The sequence below is a fragment of the Elephantulus edwardii genome, unplaced genomic scaffold (genome assembly GCF_000299155.1).
Source record: "Elephantulus edwardii isolate Elephantulus edwardi_28Jun2011 unplaced genomic scaffold, EleEdw1.0 scaffold00014, whole genome shotgun sequence".
Taxonomy (NCBI): domain Eukaryota; kingdom Metazoa; phylum Chordata; class Mammalia; order Macroscelidea; family Macroscelididae; genus Elephantulus; species Elephantulus edwardii.
The window spans coordinates 13,100,350-13,119,272 of NW_006399764.1; positions in this window are offsets into that span (position 1 = coordinate 13,100,350).

An 18,923-nucleotide genomic window follows, 5' to 3' on the forward strand; every position below is an offset into this window, starting at 1 on the left:
TTTTCAGAGTGTGCGTGTACCATCAAATCAGATCTGACTGGTACAGGAGGAGATTGCCCCTCCTTCCCCGGCAGAGCATCTGGTGGATTCGAACCGTGCGCCTCTGGGATTGTAGTTGCAGCTCCTTGCCACTAGGCCACCAGAGCTCCCCTATCATATGGGATTTTTTTATGTTCAACTTGTTGAGGAAATGCCAAACTGCTTTTCAGAGTGGATGTACCATTTTACAATTCCCCAACAGTGTATTAAAGTTCGTATCTCACCACATCCTCTACAGTATTTATCATTTTGCCCTGCTAAACTTTGTGACTGCTACTGGGGTAAGATGGTATCTCATTGTGGCATCTCTCTCATTGTCAATTATTTTGAGCATTTCTTCATGTGTCTGTTGGCCATCTGAATGTCCTACTCTGTGAAAATTCTTTCCATGTCTCTTGCCCATTTTGTAACTGTATTGTATTGTCTTTTTCTTCTGGAGGCCAAGGAGTATTCTGTAAACTTTCATTATAAGATCCTTGCCTGAGATGGTATCACTAAAATGTCTGTTCCCAGTCAGTAGGGTTTCATTTCACCCTGTTTTTGATGAGTACAGAGATTTAATCTTTAGGAGGTCCCATTCATCAATTTTATCTTCTTCAGTTGGGCATTTCTGGCTGTATTTACAGGTCTTTTAAGCTTGATCACAATTTGTCTTTTATTAACTTTATGGTTTGGGGTTTTTTTCCTGGGTCTCTGATTCACCTAGAGTTGATTTTTGTGTGTGTGTGTATGGTGTGAGATAGGGATCCTGTTTCAGCTTTTTGCCATTAGAATTTTTGCAAGACACAATAAAAAACCTAAATAAATGGGAAAATGTTCCTTGTTCACATGTAGAAAGACTCAACATTGTAAAAATGACAATCCTACCAAAAGCAATTGACATGTTCAATGCAATCCCAATACACATACCAAATTCATTTTTCAAGGAGATCAAAAGGGAAATTATTAAGTTTATTTGGAGAGGAAAGAGACCCCGAATAAGCAAAGCACGTCTGAAAAACAAAAATGAAGCAGGAGGCATGGTACTCCCTGACTTTAAAATTTACTACACAGCAATAGTAACCAAAACAGTATGGTGCTGGTATAATGATAGGCACATAGACCAATGGAACAGAATTGAGAACCCAGAAATGCACCTATCTATGTACAGTCTGATTCAACGACACTTAACAACAACAGCATTGAGAGAAATCAGTTTGCCTAGTGGACAGAAAGTGATGCTACCAAGCCAAAGGTGGGTGACTTTAATCCGCGGCCCTCAGGCCTGTTTTTAATTGTTTTTGGTCAAACATTTTTCTAGGTCCAATAGCCCTTGTCTGTCCACTTGCTGTACAGAAGTAACTCATGGTTGCTGTGAAGCTGAATACTGTGACACTGATGTGTCAAACGCAATAATTGTTACCCATGGTAGACAGTGTTTGGTGGAGCTCCCTGATTAAAACAAGCTTAGAAGTAGAAGTGCCATCCACTTCCAAAACATCTTGCCTCTGGAAACCTTATGAACCTGGTGAAAGGATCAAAGTTATACAAGAGTTCAGGTCTTTCGTTCATTAGGTTGCTATGAGTCACCTACAACTCAACAACACTTAACAACCACAACATCTATGGTCAACTGATATTTGACAAGAAAAAAAAACTTATCCTATGGAGAAATGACAACCTCTTCAACGAATGGTGCTGGCAAAACTGGACCTGCAGAAAGAGGTTCCAATTCTTATTAAGGATATTGCTCTTTCCTGTCTCTCTTCACCTGTTGTTGATATATGTCATCCAGTCACCTGTGACTCATAGCAACCCTGTGTACAATAGCTGTGAACCCTGCCCTATCCTGTGCCAGTGGAATGCCCTTCAGACGTCAATGTGCACATGAGCCACCTGGAACTCCTCTTAAAATGCAGATTCTAAAAAAAAAATGCAGATTCTAGTTCAGGTGATTTGGCTTGTGACCTACGATTCTGCATTTATAGTTGTGGAATGCTGCTGTCCATTGAGAGTATTGTTGATAGGTCAAGTCCATGAACTAAACTTTGAATGTAAACTGTGAACTGTCAACACAGGCTGTTGAGATAAAGAAAGGCCAATGTGCCAGCGATTCTACCTGATCTGTTTCTCTTACACATCTACAAAGTACCAAGAATCTGATCAACTAAGGGAAGTATTAATAGTCATAGTGGCACAACGGTTAAGTGCTCAACTGCTAACTGAGAGACTGGTTAGTCAAACCAATAAGAAGCTCTATGAGAAAAAAAATAGGAAACCCAGTGGTTTCTGGTTCAAAATCAGCAAAGGAGTATGTTAGGGATGTGTCCTGTCTCCATACCTTTTCAATCTTTATATAGAACAGATCATTCAGGAGGCTGGACTTTATGAAGAGGAATGTGGCATCAGGATTGGATGAAGAATCTTCAACAACCTGTGTCATGCAGATGGCACAACTGGGGTTACCAAAACTTAGGAGTGCTCTGAAGTTTTTGCTGCAGAAGGTCAAGGACTGTAGTCTTCAATATGGATTGGATGTCAACATCAAGAAGACAAGGATTCTGACCACTGGGCCATTTGACAGCATGATCTTAGATGAAGAAGAGATTGAGGCTATTAACAGGAAAATCTATCAGGAACTTTTCCCGAGTGCTGAAAAGCAACGGTGTCAGTCTGGAGACTAAAGTGAACCTGATCCAGGCCATGGTCTTTACAGTTATTTGCTATGCATCAGAGAGTTGGATAATGACTATGGCAGAAGAATTGATGCCTTTGAGCTATGGTGCTGGAGAAGAGAACTGAACATGCCATGGACTCAAGAGAACAGACAGGTTAGTTGTGAAGATGGTGAAACCAAGTTGCTCTTTGGAGGCAAGGATTTTGAAACTCTGTGTCACATACTTTTGGCACATGGCCAGGAGTGACCAGTCCTTGGAGAAGGACATCATGGTTGGAAGGTGGAAGGATAGTGCAGGAGAGGAAGAAGACCCTGAATGAGACAGATTGACACAGTAACTGGGGTAATGGGGGCAGATGTGTCCAAGTCAGTGAGATTGGCTCAGGACAGTGTGGGGTTCAGAGCCATTGTGCAGAGGGACCTAACATCAGCACCAACATGCTGAGTAATCTCTCTGAGGGGAAGTCCATAGTCAGGACCTCTCCACATGATTGAGGAGTAATGTCAGTGTAAAGACTAAGGCACGCCTGACTCAGGCCTTGGTCTTTTCCATCACTTGCTGTGCATCTGAGATCTGGACAGTGACTAAGGATGACAGAAGAAGAATTGATGCTTTTGAACTGTAGAGAAGAGTTTAGTTTTTTGAATAATTTGCTCATCCTACAGATTAGATAGGTATGGAGAAAGGATACAAACCTGAGGCTGCTATGATTCAGAAATAACTTAGTGTCATCCAGCAACAACAACAAAGCCTAAACTCATCTACAATGACTCTGTAAGATAGGGGAAAATGGCTCTGTAGAATTTCCAAGGCTGTGAATGTTTACAGTAGCAGATTGCCACACTTTTCTCACTGAAAGTGGCTGGAGGGTTTGAATTGCTAAGCTTTTATTTAGCAGTCCAGAAATTAACCTCTGCACCACCACGTTTTCTTCAACATCAGTGAGGGGTAAAATACACCAATGGGGACAGCACCAGAGGAGCTGAATAAAGGCCAAAGAGTAAGGAAATCACACGTGAAAGGACAGCTTGTGTCTTACAGCACAAGAAAAGTAGATTTCAGTCCTTCTTACGAAAATTATATCTCTTTGAATCTTGTTTGAAATGCCGGAACTGATGAAAAAAGTATTGAATGGAAGATAAGGCATCATAGAGGCTTTTGCAATAAACCATTAGTGACCTTTCCTTTAACAAATGATAAGCTAGAAAAAGAAGTAAGTGACTCATAATGTCAGCTATGTGGCTGCTTAGACTACCTAAAGGGTCTCAGTTTTCTGGGCAATAAAGTGGGACTAATAATGAGTAAAATAAAGCAGATGTTGTTGTGTACTTTCTAGTCAGCTATCACTCTAAGCACTCTAAGAACAAAACCCCCAAACCAATGAAAAATCTGAACTTGGCATTATCCTGCACCATGCTCACAGTCTCTGATAAGCCCAAGCCTGTTGTACCCCTTCACCTTGTTGAGGTCTTCCTCTCTTTCTCTGGCTCTCCACCTTTTCCATCCTGATGCCTTTTTTCAAGGCCTGTCCCTTGTTGACAACTTGCCCAAAGTGTCTGAGATGATGTTTCATGGTCCTTGTCTCCAGAGAGCACCTTGATTGTACTTCCTCCAAGACAGCCCATTGGAGAGTCTTCACCAGCACCACAATGTACGGTGTGAGTTCTTTGACCATCTTTACTCTGTCTAACTTTCAGCTACATAGGAAGCAATTGACAATATCTTGGCTTGCATCTGGTGCACCCTAATCTTTACACTGTCATCCTTGCTCTTTATACTTTGAAGAGGTCCTTGACAGCAGATTTACCAAGACAACAACACACTTTTTGATTTCTTGATGGCTGCTACCATGTAAAATAATTCAAGTAAAATTAAATAATTGACAACTTCAATCTTTTCTCCATTTATCATAGTGTTGCCTGTTGGTCCAATGGTTAGGATTTCTGTTTTCTTTTTTTTTTATTTCTGTTTTCTTGATGTTGGGATGTAATGTTTATTAAAGGCTATTCTCTTTGATCTTCTTGCCATAAGTCTTCAAGTCTTCTTTACTTTATGCAAGCAAGACTGTTGCTAATCTGCCTACCACAGGCTGTTAATGAGTCTTCTTCAAGTCCTAACACTCCACCCTTTCTATAGTCTGGCTTGTCAAAGTTTTGGTGGCTTAGTGGCAAAAAGTTGCACTGCAATCCCAAGGGCACGTGGTTCGAATCCATCAGATGCTTTGTGGAAGAAGGATGGACAGTCTCCTCCCTTGCAATTAACTGTCTCTGAAAACCCAGTGGAAGGTCAGCTATGGGTTAGTTCTGACTATGGTACACAACAACAACAACAACATAGATTGGGTAGGTATGGAGTAAAGATACAACCCTGATGCAAACCTTCCTTGATTTTTAAACCATGTAATCACCATGCGAAAAAATCGCATTTTAAACCATGTTCTCTTATTCTGCTTGAACAACTGCTTCTTGGTCTGTGCATAGGTTTCCCATGAGCATGATTAAGTGTTCTTTGATATCCGTTCTTTTCAATGTTAGCGATAATTTGTTATGATCCACACAGTCAAATAAATGCCTTTGTGAGACAATAAAACAATAGTAAACATCTTTCTTGTGTTCTCTGCTTTCAGTCAAGATTCATCTGACATCAGCCATGATACTCCTTGTTCCGTAGCCTCTTCAGAATCCAACTTGAATTTCTGTAAATTCCCTGTCAGTGCACTGTTCTAGCCATTAAAACAAAAAAAAATCTTCACAGTTCAAATCCACCAGAGGCTCTGCTGGAGAAGGAGGGACAATTTCCTCCTGTACCAGTCAGATCCTATTTGACAGTACACACACACACACACACACACACACACACATAGCATTTTTTTAAAAATTAAAAAAAATTTTCAGCAAATAATAGCTAGTAATTGTCCAATCTAGGTGGTAGGTGTAGGAGTTTTTACTAAACAACTTTCTTAACTTCCCTCTATGCTTTAAAAATCTTCATACTAAAATGTTAATAATTCTCCCCACCTCACCCTTTTCATAATGTGAACAATATTTACTTCCTAAGGAACTTGTTCTGGAAGTTCTAAAATCGCATAGAATATCTCTGCTAAGAGACACCAGAAAACATTGCATTCCCCTCAGGAAGAGAAGAGTTGTAGCTAGTGGATCAAAATGGAAAAGACTTTTCATTGTATTCCCTTTTATAATTATTCATTATCAGATCATACATATGTATTATCTATTAAAAAGAAATAAAATTTAATAAAAGCAAACAGCATACAGCTCTTATAGTCTAAAGATCTCTTCCAATGGTAGAATATTTTCCCGGTTGCAGAGTGTGCCATGTCTGACCCTTGTTTAGCCAGGAATCCAAGGCCAGCTTCACGAATTGGGACAGCATGATCCTGGCCCAACTGGTCAACATCCAGCTGGCTTGGTATATTAGGACGTCTTAGCCTGGGCCAAAGACTGCATTTTCCATTCCTGCTTTCCAGACAGGCCAAGGCTCAGGAAATAACTAGCTTGAGAAGAAAAGGGGAAGGCGAGGACAGGGTCAGAGACAGAGTGGAGGTCCAGGAGGCTCAGCTGTTGGGTTTGTGTTGAAGGAGTTGGAGGCCGCTGGGCTCAGGAATAGAGTTGCACTGCATAAATCCATTAACCACTCCTGTTTTCTCTTGCATGCATCTCCCCAAGTGAATTTCCTGCAAGTTTCATTTCCTTTTGGCATCAAACACAAGCCTGCCTGTTTTCCACCACTTTGTCTGTTTTCATGGAATTCATTTCTTCTTGAGTCTTGAGATGGACTTTTTCCTGTCTTCTTGTCATTTTATAATGTTTTTAATTAAAAAAATACATATGTGATTATGCAATGTTGGTAGAGGAATGTGTCAAACACTACATATATAAACAAAACCATACATATTCTGTCTGCCATATGACAGAGGCACAGAAATGAAAATTCATTTCTCTTGTTCAAACATGCAGTTAAGCTTCATAGTCAATGACAGAAACCAAAGCTTTCTATTTAACATATATGCAGACTCTGACTTTTCCAGTTGTTTCATTACTAATTTGTCTTCTCCAGTTCTGTATTTCCACTTCCTTTGTCCTGTTGTTGGAGTTGGTTGTACCGGCCAGCCCAGGGGTTCCTGATAATTAGAATTTGTGTGCTCTAGAGAATTACCATTTATAGGTAGGTCTTGTGCTTTGTCACGAAATATGCTGGTCAAAGGTGAAGGCAGTTTAAGTCTGTAGAAATTGTGTCATCAGGAGAATGGGGCCATTGTAAGCTATGATCAAGATACCATGTTCTATAGGGAGGGGAGGAGGAGGAGGAATGAGCAGGCTTGTTCTTCAAGGCTCTTCTCAGAATTGTCTGGCAGCAATTTGGCTGACTTGTTGGCTGGCGTGAGTTCCCAGGACTCCATCCAGGGAGTTTATTCAGTCTGAATAGGCTGTTTTGTCAAAGGAAATCAGATGTCCTTCAAGGGCTGATTTGCTGGGAGTGGTTGACCCCAACCCCAACGCAATACCTGGAAGAAAGAGCTACAGAGTAAAGATGGTGGAGAGGGCGTTGAGGCAACTTGGAAAATTCAAAGGAGCCAAGTCTTGTGAAAGCAGCTGTCAAAGGCAATGAGCTAGAGCATTATTGTACTTCATTCTGTTTGGATTCCCCAGAAACTAGGACGTTTGACTGGGGAATAGAAGAGCATTAAAGCCAGGAGGAAAAAAAAAAAAAAAGCCAGGAGGCCAGAGGAAAATTAATAGTACCTTAGAGACACTACATATGGGCCCTTCAAGAGCAGAGCCCATGAATTTTACCTCTCTTGTGTCTCCAGTGGAGTCCAGCCCCAGGCTTCACGCATGACAAGCCTTCCTTGAATGCAGTGTATTGGTCCCTTGGGCAGTATGGAAGCTGCGCTCTCAGTCACCACCCTGGCAGTGTGCACTGCACTGACTCATTTACAGGCCCAAGAACAGGAAGGTTTTCCAAGTTCCTTCTGTTGTCCCTCTGGCTTCTCCTTACGCTCCCCTCCTCACAGTAGTCTTCCTCTTCTACACATTTTGAGAGTTCCACCTAAGCATTGGTAGTCAGTCTCTGTGTAGTGCAGACAGTTAACAGGTTTGGCTGTCCTTCCTGAAAGAGTAAAGGTCTTTGTCTGCCCTGCAGCCTCCCAGAAGTCCCTCTGAGCAATGATTGAGAACTCTATGTGGCAGAGTTCTTCTCTGACACGCATAGGTTTGCAATGTGTTAGAGTTGATTCAGCAGTGACAGCTTTTCTATTTTGTTGGGGTTTTCTTCTGGGGTGGGAGTGTTTGTTAGGTTTTTACCTACAATCCCATTCTACCTCCGGTCTTTGACTAAGCAGTGAGATTTGTTGTTGCCAATACCAAATGGCCATTAGCTATTTCCTGAGGGGCCTGGGGATCAACTGCAAGTCCAAGGTGCAGGGGAGTGAGGAGGTGGACAAGGACCTTCAGAGGAAGTGCCTTGGTGGCATCTAAAGACAATGCCAAACTCAGATTCCTTGGTAGCTTGGGGTCTATCTCCCAAGCACTCTCGCTTTCTGTCTATGTGTGTGTATGTGTGCGTGCGAAGACAGAGAGAGAAAGAGAAAATTTGGTAAATGATGAAATCATCTTTATTCTTTTTCTGGGAAATGCCCTTCAGTTCTTGATTTCTATCTTTCACAGGAAAGTATGTTATGAGTTATCTAGCCAGATTTATTTAACATGAACACAGAGTACCCAGATCAAAATTACAAGAACCGTGGAAGCAGTTGAGCTTTGGGAATGCCCCTACAGACACCAAGTAGTCCCAGAGATGGGCACTGGCTAGCTGGGGATTGTGAGTTTCTTGGAAAAGGCAAGTGTAGAGGTGTTGGAGGTGATGAGGAATGGGTCCCAGGACACTGATGCTCCCCTGCTCAGTTTATGCCCCCACACTTGCACTTTTCATCACATCTGAGAGGATATGATTTGGTTGATGAGTTAAACTTTGGGTTTTGAAATTCCCTGACAGTCTTCAAGCAGCTCTGAAAGTCCCTGTGTCAGGCACAGGTATAAGGGTGACAGGTTGCTTCCTTGAGCACGTCATCCTAGAATCAAGTTCCTTCATAGAACTTAGCAGTTATTAGTGACTCCTATGGATGCCTGTGCATGGTTTTTCTGAGCATTAAGCTTAGTAAAAAAAATTTTTTTTAATTCCTCTTTGTGTTTTAAGTAATGCATATTCATTTGAAACTACAGAAAATAAGAAAGACTAAAATACAACTACAAAATAACTCCAGTGAAAATTTTGGTATATTTTTCCTCAATTAACCTGTAGTAACATTTCCATAAATAAATATTTTATAGCTATATGAGAAAATATTCCTTTTATTCTGATGTAAGGATAACTATTCAGTTTGAAGCCTAAGGTGTTCCTGATTCAGGTCATAGTCTTCTAAGTTACCTGCTACGCATCAGAGAGCTGGACGGTGAATAAGAATGAAAGAAGAATTGATGCCTTTGAGTTGTGGTGCTGGAGAATAGTGCTGAATATCCCACGAACTGCCAAAAGAGCAGACACATATGTCTTGGAAAAAGTGCAGCCACAATGCTCCTTAGAGGCAAAAATAGCAAAGCTTTGTCTTTCATTCTTTGGACATGTAGCAAGACAAGGCTATACCTTGGAAAGTGACATCATACTGGAAAAGATAGATAGGGTCAGTGAAGGAGAGGAAGAACCTCAATGAGATAGATTGACACAGTGACTTCAGCAGTGGGCTCTTGTGTGTCAGAGATGATGAGAATGGTACAGGCAGGGCAGGGTTCAGGTTGGCTATGTATAGGTTCACTGTGAGTCATTCCCAAGTTGTTAACTATAGATTGAGGGGTAGATATTCTTTCTTGCTTGTATTTATTAGCAGGGAAGATCATTGCTGTTGTGTTTGAATCAACATATAGTAGGTTTTCTGAGGCTGTAAGTCATACGGAAGACTGCCCATCTTTCTCCTGTGGAGCCCCTGGTGGATTTGAACTACCAGAGAGGTGTTACCTTTGGATTGTCAGTGCAGCTCCCTCCAGGGTACATCACAGCTCCCAATCAGGGAAAGGGGGTGTGTTGTGTTTTGTTTTGTTTTTAAATTTATTATTTTTGTGTGTGTGTGTCCTGTCAAATCAGATCTGATTCGTGCAGGAGATTACCCCTCCAGGTCCAGCAGAGCATCTGGTGGATTTGAACTGTATACGTCTGGAATTGCAGTGCAGATTCTTGTCACTAGGCCACCAGAACTCCCTAAAAGTAGTGTTGTGTTTGTTTTGTTTTGTTTAAAAAAAAGCTAAAAATTCATCCACAAAGCAAGTTTGATCCTTAAAGGTTTCACCCTGCCACCTCCTGGATTGGGGAATTTCTGGAATTTGCAGTGACACTGATGGTTAAAGTCACGTTCTGGATACTGAGCCAAAGCTTAGTCAACCTTCCAAAATGAACTTACACAGAAACCAATCATGCCTCCCTTCTCAGCTCGATGCCTCTCCTGACTCTCAACTAACAGAAGGATTCTGAGAAATGGGAGAATTAGACACAACACAAAAATTAGTTTAGGCCAAATAGGAGGGATTCCAAGGATGGACGGATGAAGCTCTTGTTTAATGTGAAGCTTCTAAAATAGCCCTCCAGGGAGAAGTCTTTTCTTTAGGCTGCAGATCAGTGCCCCAGGCCATTCAGACAATCTATGGAGCCTCTTTCTGCTCTAAAATTTGAGGTTTGCCATCTGGACCCTGAGACCCAAATTGAAATTCCACAGCTATGATTCTTAATCCATGACAATGAATTAAAAAGAATTAAAAAAATTTTTTTTTATTTTATTTCTCTGTGTGTGTGTGTCTGTGTGTACCGTCAAATCGGATCTGACTGGTACAGGAAGAGATTGCCCCTCCTTCTCCAGCAAAGTATCTGGTAGATTCAAACCGCATATCTCTGGGATTGCAGTGCAGCTTCTTGCCACTAGGCCACCCAAGCTCTCTACAATGAATGAAAAATAAAGGGGCAACAAATAAATGAGCTCTAGGTTTAATGGCCTTTGGGAACTATTAAGTGTGAGGAATGACACATATCAATGGGAGATAACGGCTGTGTAACTGCCCACGTGACATGAGCACGCGCTTACATGTTTAGGGAATGAGCGGGGAAGACTTTTAGCTTTCTGCACCGTGCCTCTGGAAACTCTATGAATTTTGATAAATGTCGATAACTGTAGAGGGGCTTCAGGTCTTTTGCTCAGGGGTCACTGAGTCATGCTCAACTCGAAGGCAACAAGAACAATCTCAAAAACCAGTCATTGCTGTCAAGTTGATTGCAACTCATCCTGCTGCTGTTGTGGCCACTGGCCTGTAGGGTTTCCAAAGCTCTGAGTCTGCACTGCAGTAAACTGGTGCATGTTTCTCTTGCAGAGTGACTGGTAGATCAAACTTCCACCCTTTCCATTAACTTCCAGGTGCGTTAGCTATGGCACCACAAGAGTTCCTTCTTGTCCCATCTCCCAAGGACAATACTCCTCTGACTGCCTAAAAATAATAATAATAATAAAAATATCAGTGATCCTTTCCTCCTTCCCCAATCCCTCACTCCCTCTGGCTTTTTTATTTCAGCTTTCATTCAGCAAATTTCCACTGGGTTCTTAAGACATTGATCCCTGGGATACAGTGCGATACACCTGAAAGAACCTTGTCTGACAACATGTAGTCAGGAATCTTTGACCCAGTGCTACTGTTTGCAGAGGTAATAACTTTGTACCAATGACTTCATCTCTTTGAGTTAGAGCATAGACTAGAAGGAGTATACTTTTTTACAATGCATGAAAGGAGTTGAAAAAAATGCAAAAAAAGAAAAACAGAAAGTATTTTCATTAACTTGCAAATGTCCCTGGGAGATAGATTTTAATATACCTGTGTTTGTAATTTTGATTTGGACTTGCTTATAAAATTACTTTTGGGGTATTAGGTGAGAGCACAAACTTACTGGTGGGTGTGTGAACACTAGAGTGTGTGGGCAAGGGATCTGTTGTGGGAAAACTCATAGCAGACAAAGAACAAATGAAGAGACGAGTTCTGGTGGCCTAGTGGCAAGAGGCTGCACTGCAATCCCAGAGGTGCGTGGTTCGAATCCACCAGATGCTCTGCTGGAGGAGAGACAATCTCCTCCTGTACCAGTCAGATCCTATTTGACGGTATACACACAAAATTAAGAAATAAATAAAGAACAACAGAAGAACCTAAGAGAAAGGTAGATCCTCTAAGGAGGAGGAAAGGGACTCACAGAGCTTGTAAAGGGGACTGAGAATGCTTTTCCCTCGTAGTTCAGGCCCTGACTGTCAGTGGCCTGTACTCGCAGTAGACTGTGACTTTTAGACCTGGCTAGAGCAGGATTTAGGTCTGTTGTACACAGGGTTGCTATGAGTCGCAGGCGACTCGATGGCACATAACAACAACCACAACCACCTAGGCAAAGCAAGCAATCCTCAAATGCAGTTACGCGTTAGCAACCCCAAAATGATGTGTTCTTGGGGGTTTAGACCTTAAGGTTAGAGTTTGATTCTCTTTTAAGTAGTGGGTGTCGGCAACACCATTTAAATCGATGTGTATATGACATAAAAGACAATTCTTTATGCAAAAAAATGGCTTGATGAGATGGACTTACTATTGAGTTGTAACTCATGTTTGTGTAGTTGAAGCAACACTGTGTGGTGGAAAGGTCATGGCCACTGCCAACTGTGGCCCTCGAGCTCTCTCTTGGCTAGTCTGTGCCTCTGTAAATGAAGAGTCTGGCTTAAAGTCAGTGATTCCTGACGAGCCAGTCTTGGGTCACCTGTATCCAAATGATCTGAACTGGTTTCTAAACATTTCTAGACTGGACTATGTGGTGAATCAGAAACTCTGGGGATGAGGCCTTAGAGTCTGCATTTTTAACAAGTACCCTGCGCCACTCTTAAGCACACAGAGACTAACAAGCGGAGAACTGCTAATAGCATTCCTTCCCACTCGAATTCTCATGACCCCAAATTCAAGTTGTTCTATATTCTATGAACAAAACAAAAGGAGAACAGAAATAGTGCTGGCTGGGAACCTTCTGTTTGCCTGGCACCGTGTTTGAGGAGGCAGTGGGGGTAGTGTGATCCGCAATGAGTTGCTCTACTACCCCAATGGCTTCACTGGTGGCTCAAATCCACAAAAACTGGAGAATCCTTTCCAATGTGATTTACAGCCTCAGAGACCCACTGAAAGGAGACTCTGGAATTGCTTTGGAAGAGTTGGAATCGGTCCAGTGGTAATGTTGTTGTTGTTAGGTGCCATCAAGTTGAGCATGACTCACAGCAAGTCTAGGAACACCGATCTGAATCCTGCTTCATGCTGCACCATGCTCACGCTCGAGCGTGCTCTGACATGCTTGAGCCCGTTGCTGCAGTTACTGTGTCAGTCCATCTCACTGAGAGTCTTTCTCTGTTTTGCTGACCCTCCACCTTTCCAAGCATCATGTCCCTTTCCAAGGACAGCCCCTCATAAAAGCATGGCCAAAGTATGTGAGGTGAAGCTTCACCATCCTTGCGGTGAAGAAGCACTCTGGCTGCACTTTTCCTAAAGCATATCTGCTTGTTCTTTTGGCAGTCCATGGGATATTTATTCATACTCTTCTCCAACACCACAACTCAAAGCCACGGGTGTGGTTTTTTTCTTCTTTTTTCTGTCATCCTTATTTATTGTCTAGCTCTCAGATGCATAGCAAGTGACTGGAAAGAAGACCATGGCTTGAATCTGGTACACCCTTAGTCTTCCAAAGGACATCGTTGCTCCTCTCTACGTTGCAAAGGCCCTTAAGAGAAGACTTTCCCAGTGTACATCTTTTTTATTTCTTGTTGTCAATTTCAAACACTTTCTCCACCATATGCTGCCTATTGGCTCAGTGGTGAGAATTTTTTTCCTTCTTGATGTTGAGATGTAATTTATAATAAAGGCTGTAGTCTTTGAGCTTCTCCAGTAAGCATTTCAAGCCCTCTTACTTTCAGCAAGCAAGATTGTGTCATCTGCATAACACAGGTTGTTAATGAGTTTTCCTCCTATCCTAATGCCACAGTTTTCTTCCTAGAGTCCAATTTCTTGGATGATTTACTCAGTGTATAGATGGAATAGTTATGGAGAAAGGATACAGCCTTGACACATGCTTTTCCTGATTTTAAACCTTTCAGTGTTCCCTTGTTCTTTTTATTTTATTTTATTTTTCCCTTGTTCTTTTCAACTAACATCTTCTTGGTGTAGCTATAGGCTGTGCATTAGCATAATCAAGTGTTCTGGTATTCCCATGCTTCTCAGCGTTAGAGTTTCTTGTGACCCACACAATTGGTCAAACAATAAAAACAGACATCCATTCGATATTCTCTGCTTTCAGTCAAGATCCATCTGACATTAGCATGATATCCCTGACTCCACAGTCTCTTCTAAACTCAGCTTGAACATCTGGGAATTCTCTGTGAATGTACTTATTCTGGCAATTTTTGGATTCACTTCCCTGTGACATTAATGATATTGTTCAATATTTCCTGCATTCTGTTGGATCACTTTTCTTGGGAATGGAACAAATATGGATCTCTTTCAGGCAGTTGGCTTGGTGTTTGTCTTCCACATTTGCTGGCACACACTGGTGCAGCATGTTCAGGGCTGCATCTTATGGGATAACAACTGACATATTAGTTGAAAGATGTCAATTGGTACCCCACCCATTCCTGGGGCCTTATTTTTTGCCAATGCCTTTAGTGCAACTTGAACTTCTTTCTTCATTACCATTGGCTCTTGATTAAATGGTACTTCCTGAAATATTCTAGTGTTGACCAACTCGTTTTGCTGCAATGACTCTTTGTACTCCCCCCATCTTCTTTTGCTGCTTCCTGAATCAGTCAAGATTTTGTCCATAAGATTTCTCAGAATTGCAACTTGAGACTTGAATTTGTTTCTACAGTTCTCTCAGCTTGGGAAGTGCTTAGTGAGTTCTTCCTTTTTTATTCTCTGACTCCAGCACATTCTGTTATAATAATTTACCTTGTCTTCTTGAGCAGCTCTTTGAAAACTTCTGTTCATCTCCTTCACTTTCTGCATCTCTTCCCTTTGACTTGGCTTCCTGGATGCTGTAGTGTAATATTTAGAGTCTCTTTTGACATCCATTTTGGTCTTCCTTTCGCCTTTGCTTGTAATGACCTTTTGCTTTCTTTATAGGTTATAGCTTTGATGTTATCACACAACTACTTATCTGATCTGGATTCTTGAGATGGTTTCTAAATTCAGTTAGGATAGACTCAAAGTTCCATTTTATTTCTTGTGAGCTGGTTTTAATCTTCCGTTTCAGTTTGACCTTGTACAGGAGTAATGAGAGAGATCTTTGGGTAAAAGTAGCCTTGCTTGTACAGTGCATTATGTGTTGGCTGTTAAATAAAAGGTGGGTGGTTTGAACCCACCAGCTGTTTGATGGAAGAAAGATGAAGATACCTCCTCCTACAAAGATCTCCAGCATCAGAAGTGATGAAAGAATGCAGCGAGCCACGAATTGACTCAGGGGCTGTGACCTGGTAATGGGTTATAGTTAAAGTAGTAGGTCAAGGAGCCTTGGTGGCTGTGCTTGAGCTCTGGGCTGCTAACTGATAGAGTTCTTATGAGTTGGAATCTATCCAGTGACACAGAAGAACATATCTGAAGCAGAGTCCTTGTCCTCAAGTGGAGCAAATGGTTAATACACTTGGCTTTTGAGCCAAAAGGCTAGAGGTTTGATTCCACCCACAGACACCTTGAAGAAAGAGCGTCACATCCTTCTGATCTGCTTGTGCTTTTGTCGAACAGGCAAAGCATTAAATATCTGAACCATACAGGGATTCCAGGAAAAGTATAAATATATTCAATTTTAAGCTCAGATGCATATAGCAGTATTTTTGCCTGTTTGGACGAAGCTGTTTTTGTGACAAAGAAAGAACATAAGGCTCCTGTCTGGTTTGAGATAATGTTTATGGTAAGAAGACTGTAAAGCCATTTACAATGTAAGGTATTGTTATTGTTTAGATCAATATCATACAGCTGCAAGGAACTCTGGATAACATCTGAGGTCAACTCTCTTATCTTACTGGCACTGAAGCCAATGGGAGTCAAGTGTATTGTCCAAGAGCACATAAAAGCAGAGTTAATAGCAATAGATTTATGAGGAAGCCAAAGTTAGTTTGAGGCCTAGCTCTGCGACACATAATGGTGTGCGACTCTGGGACAAGGGAGGGCTTCACATAGGCAAAGAGATGAGTTATACTGATGAGGAGAGGTTGCCACATGGACAGACATTCCAGAGAAGATACAGTTCAATGGAACCAGAGTGCGTGGTTCTTATAGGGGAGCAATAGAGGGGAAAAGAGGCAGTAGTGCTGCCTCTGTCTGAGGAAGCTCCACCTTCTGTTTCCCTCACCTCTTCAGTTTATTTTTCAACCAAGAGCGTTCATTCTCCAGAGAAGCTGAGTTGCTACAAATCCTAGGACAAAGGCTTTGTCTCTAGTCTCCAATACTTCATAGTCCAGAAAAGTGAGACTGCATAAGGTCTGGGATAGTACTGGTCTCTTGGGGCTCCTTGCAGTTGCCCTGTGAACTGAGCTGAGCTTTCTTCAGACTAATAACCAACAAGGATGTGGTTAGAAAATATTAAGACTAGCTGCCATTACTTTGTATCTGGCACCATTCTGACTCCACTGAATGTGCTGATTCATTTAATCCTTACAAAAACCTAAAGAAGTAAGCACTGCTATTTTCTTCTCTCCTAAACTCCTGAAGTTTTCATAGAAGAATAAACTAAATACTGAGAACTGTATCTCCTCAGTATTAAAGAGAATGAATTTTCATAAAAACAGCAGACACTTGGGAAGGTCAGTGAAAGAGAAGAAGACCTCTAATGCAGTGGATTGACACAGTGACTGCAGCAATGGGCTCAAGTGTGTCAGAGGTGATGAGGATGGCACAGGACAGGGCAGGGCCCAGGTCTGTTGTTCAGAGGGTTGCTGTGAGTTGTACTCAGCTTGATAGCTCCTAACAACAACAACAACAACAACATAACTAGTACCCAAAACAAGCAACTGAAAATTACTGGGAACCACCCAAATCCCCTCATGACTTCATTAGTTATTAAGCTTCCCAAAGCAGCTAATATCCTGGCTGCTTAGTAACATTTCCCTTGCTTGTTTTTGTAAGTTATATACTTGAGTCTAGCTTCTTTGATATTACATGTAGTTCACTCTCTTAACTGTGCATCTAATTGGTATTTTGAAACATTTTAAACCTACGTAAAAGTGGGAAGAGTGCTACTAGGAACAGTGGCATGACTTTTACTCAGTTGATGAAGAACTCTGCCTTCCTCCCCTTTACAGATAAGGAAATTTAAACAAAAAGAATTAGGTAACTAGCCTGGGTCATGCACTTAGAATCTAGTTCTTCCTGGCTAGCTGCTAAGTCTGAAACTGTTTCTTCATCATGAAAATGAAATAGTTCCTACTTCATCAAATTTCATGCTGCTGTGAGGCTCAAATAGAAGCAACGTTTGAAAGTACTTTATCTTCTGCATTAAGTGTTTTGAGTCTTATTTACTGTCTGCAAGCAAGGTTATAGCATCTGTGTAACAGAAATTGTGTCCTAATGCCATATTCTTCTTCACAGATTGTTGTTGTTTGGTGCCATTGAGATGGCACTGACTGATCACATCAACCCTGTGAACAAGAGATCTGAACCTTGCCTTATCCTGCCCCATTCTTGTAAGCTCCAGGATGCTCGAGCCCATGTTACAAACACCGTCAGTGCACCTTGCACTGTGGTAAGGGAAAGCGAGAAAGACCCTTGACCAGGTGGATTGACATGGTGACTGCTGCAATGGGCTCTTGTGTGTCAGGAAGTGGGAGGTTAGCACAGGAGAGAAGAGTTCAATCTTTTGTTCATAGGGTCGCTATGAGTTGTACTTGACTCGACAGAACGTAACAGTAACAAAAACAACAATGTTGCTGTTGGGCCCAAGTGTGTCAGAGATGATGAGGACAGCACATGATAGGATAGGATTTGGTTCTGTTGTTCTTAGGGTTGCTATGAGTTGTGTGTGACTCGATGACATTTAAGAACAAAAACAATAGGGCTTACAAGGGGGGAAAAGATCTTTCTTGACTGCCTAGAGTTAAGAATGTATAAATTGTTAGGTGCTATTGATTTTTTTCTGATTCATAGAGACCCTGTATACAACAGGGTAAGACTCTGGCCATAAAGTAAATATATGCACCAGGTACAGAGAAACGATAGGTGCTGGAGTGTTAAATTAGGTAGTCACGAGGACCTTCTGGAAGATGGTCAGATCTGTCCCGGGTTTTGAAGGATTGATTCCCAGTGTATAATGTGAGCAACAATACATAGGAATCCTTCACTGAGATGTGTTTGAAGGCTTGTAAGTAGGATCTTAAAGGTTAAGGCTGACAGAGATGATAAAGAATGCCCAGGAGGCTAGATCTTAAAGGGCTGAGAAATTCAATCTAATCTTATAAATAATGAAACAAGACTTGAAACCTTCCAGAGATCTCAAGTGGGCACACATCTGTGATGATACACACTCTCCCTTTACTTTAATGGGATCCTATGTGCGTCATGTTCTTGCCACTAACTCAATGTTCTCAGACTCGTGTAACACAGCATTTGGTATGCTTTGTCCTCTTGGACCTGTAAAGCCTGGTGCCAAGACTAGCCTTCTCCCCCACGGTTATAAAGCACAAGGAAGCTTGTTCATCTTCAAGGAGGGGAAGTGACTCAGATTTAAGAAATGAAAGCATTTTGTAGGGGAAAGGGCAAGTGTCTTCTGACGCAATATAAGAGGTCAGCTTAGTAAGGTGTGAAAAAACCAAACCCCAAAATTAGTCATCATGACTCCAAACTCAGTGCTTTTCTTGTTTTGCATCAGGTCAAGGGTGGATTACTAACAGACAAACTCTGTACAAACTCAGTGTTTGCTTAATGCACTAACAAAGCTGAAACACCAGCAAGAAACATTTGATTGTTTAAAGATGTCAACACAGGGAACAAAACAATCTCCTAGGACTTGATTGGATCTTATTATACTTCTGAAACATTTTATAGTTACCAGTATATTTTATGCTTAATTACCTGGTTGTTGTTGTTGTTATGTGCCCACGAGTCGCCTGCGACTCATAGC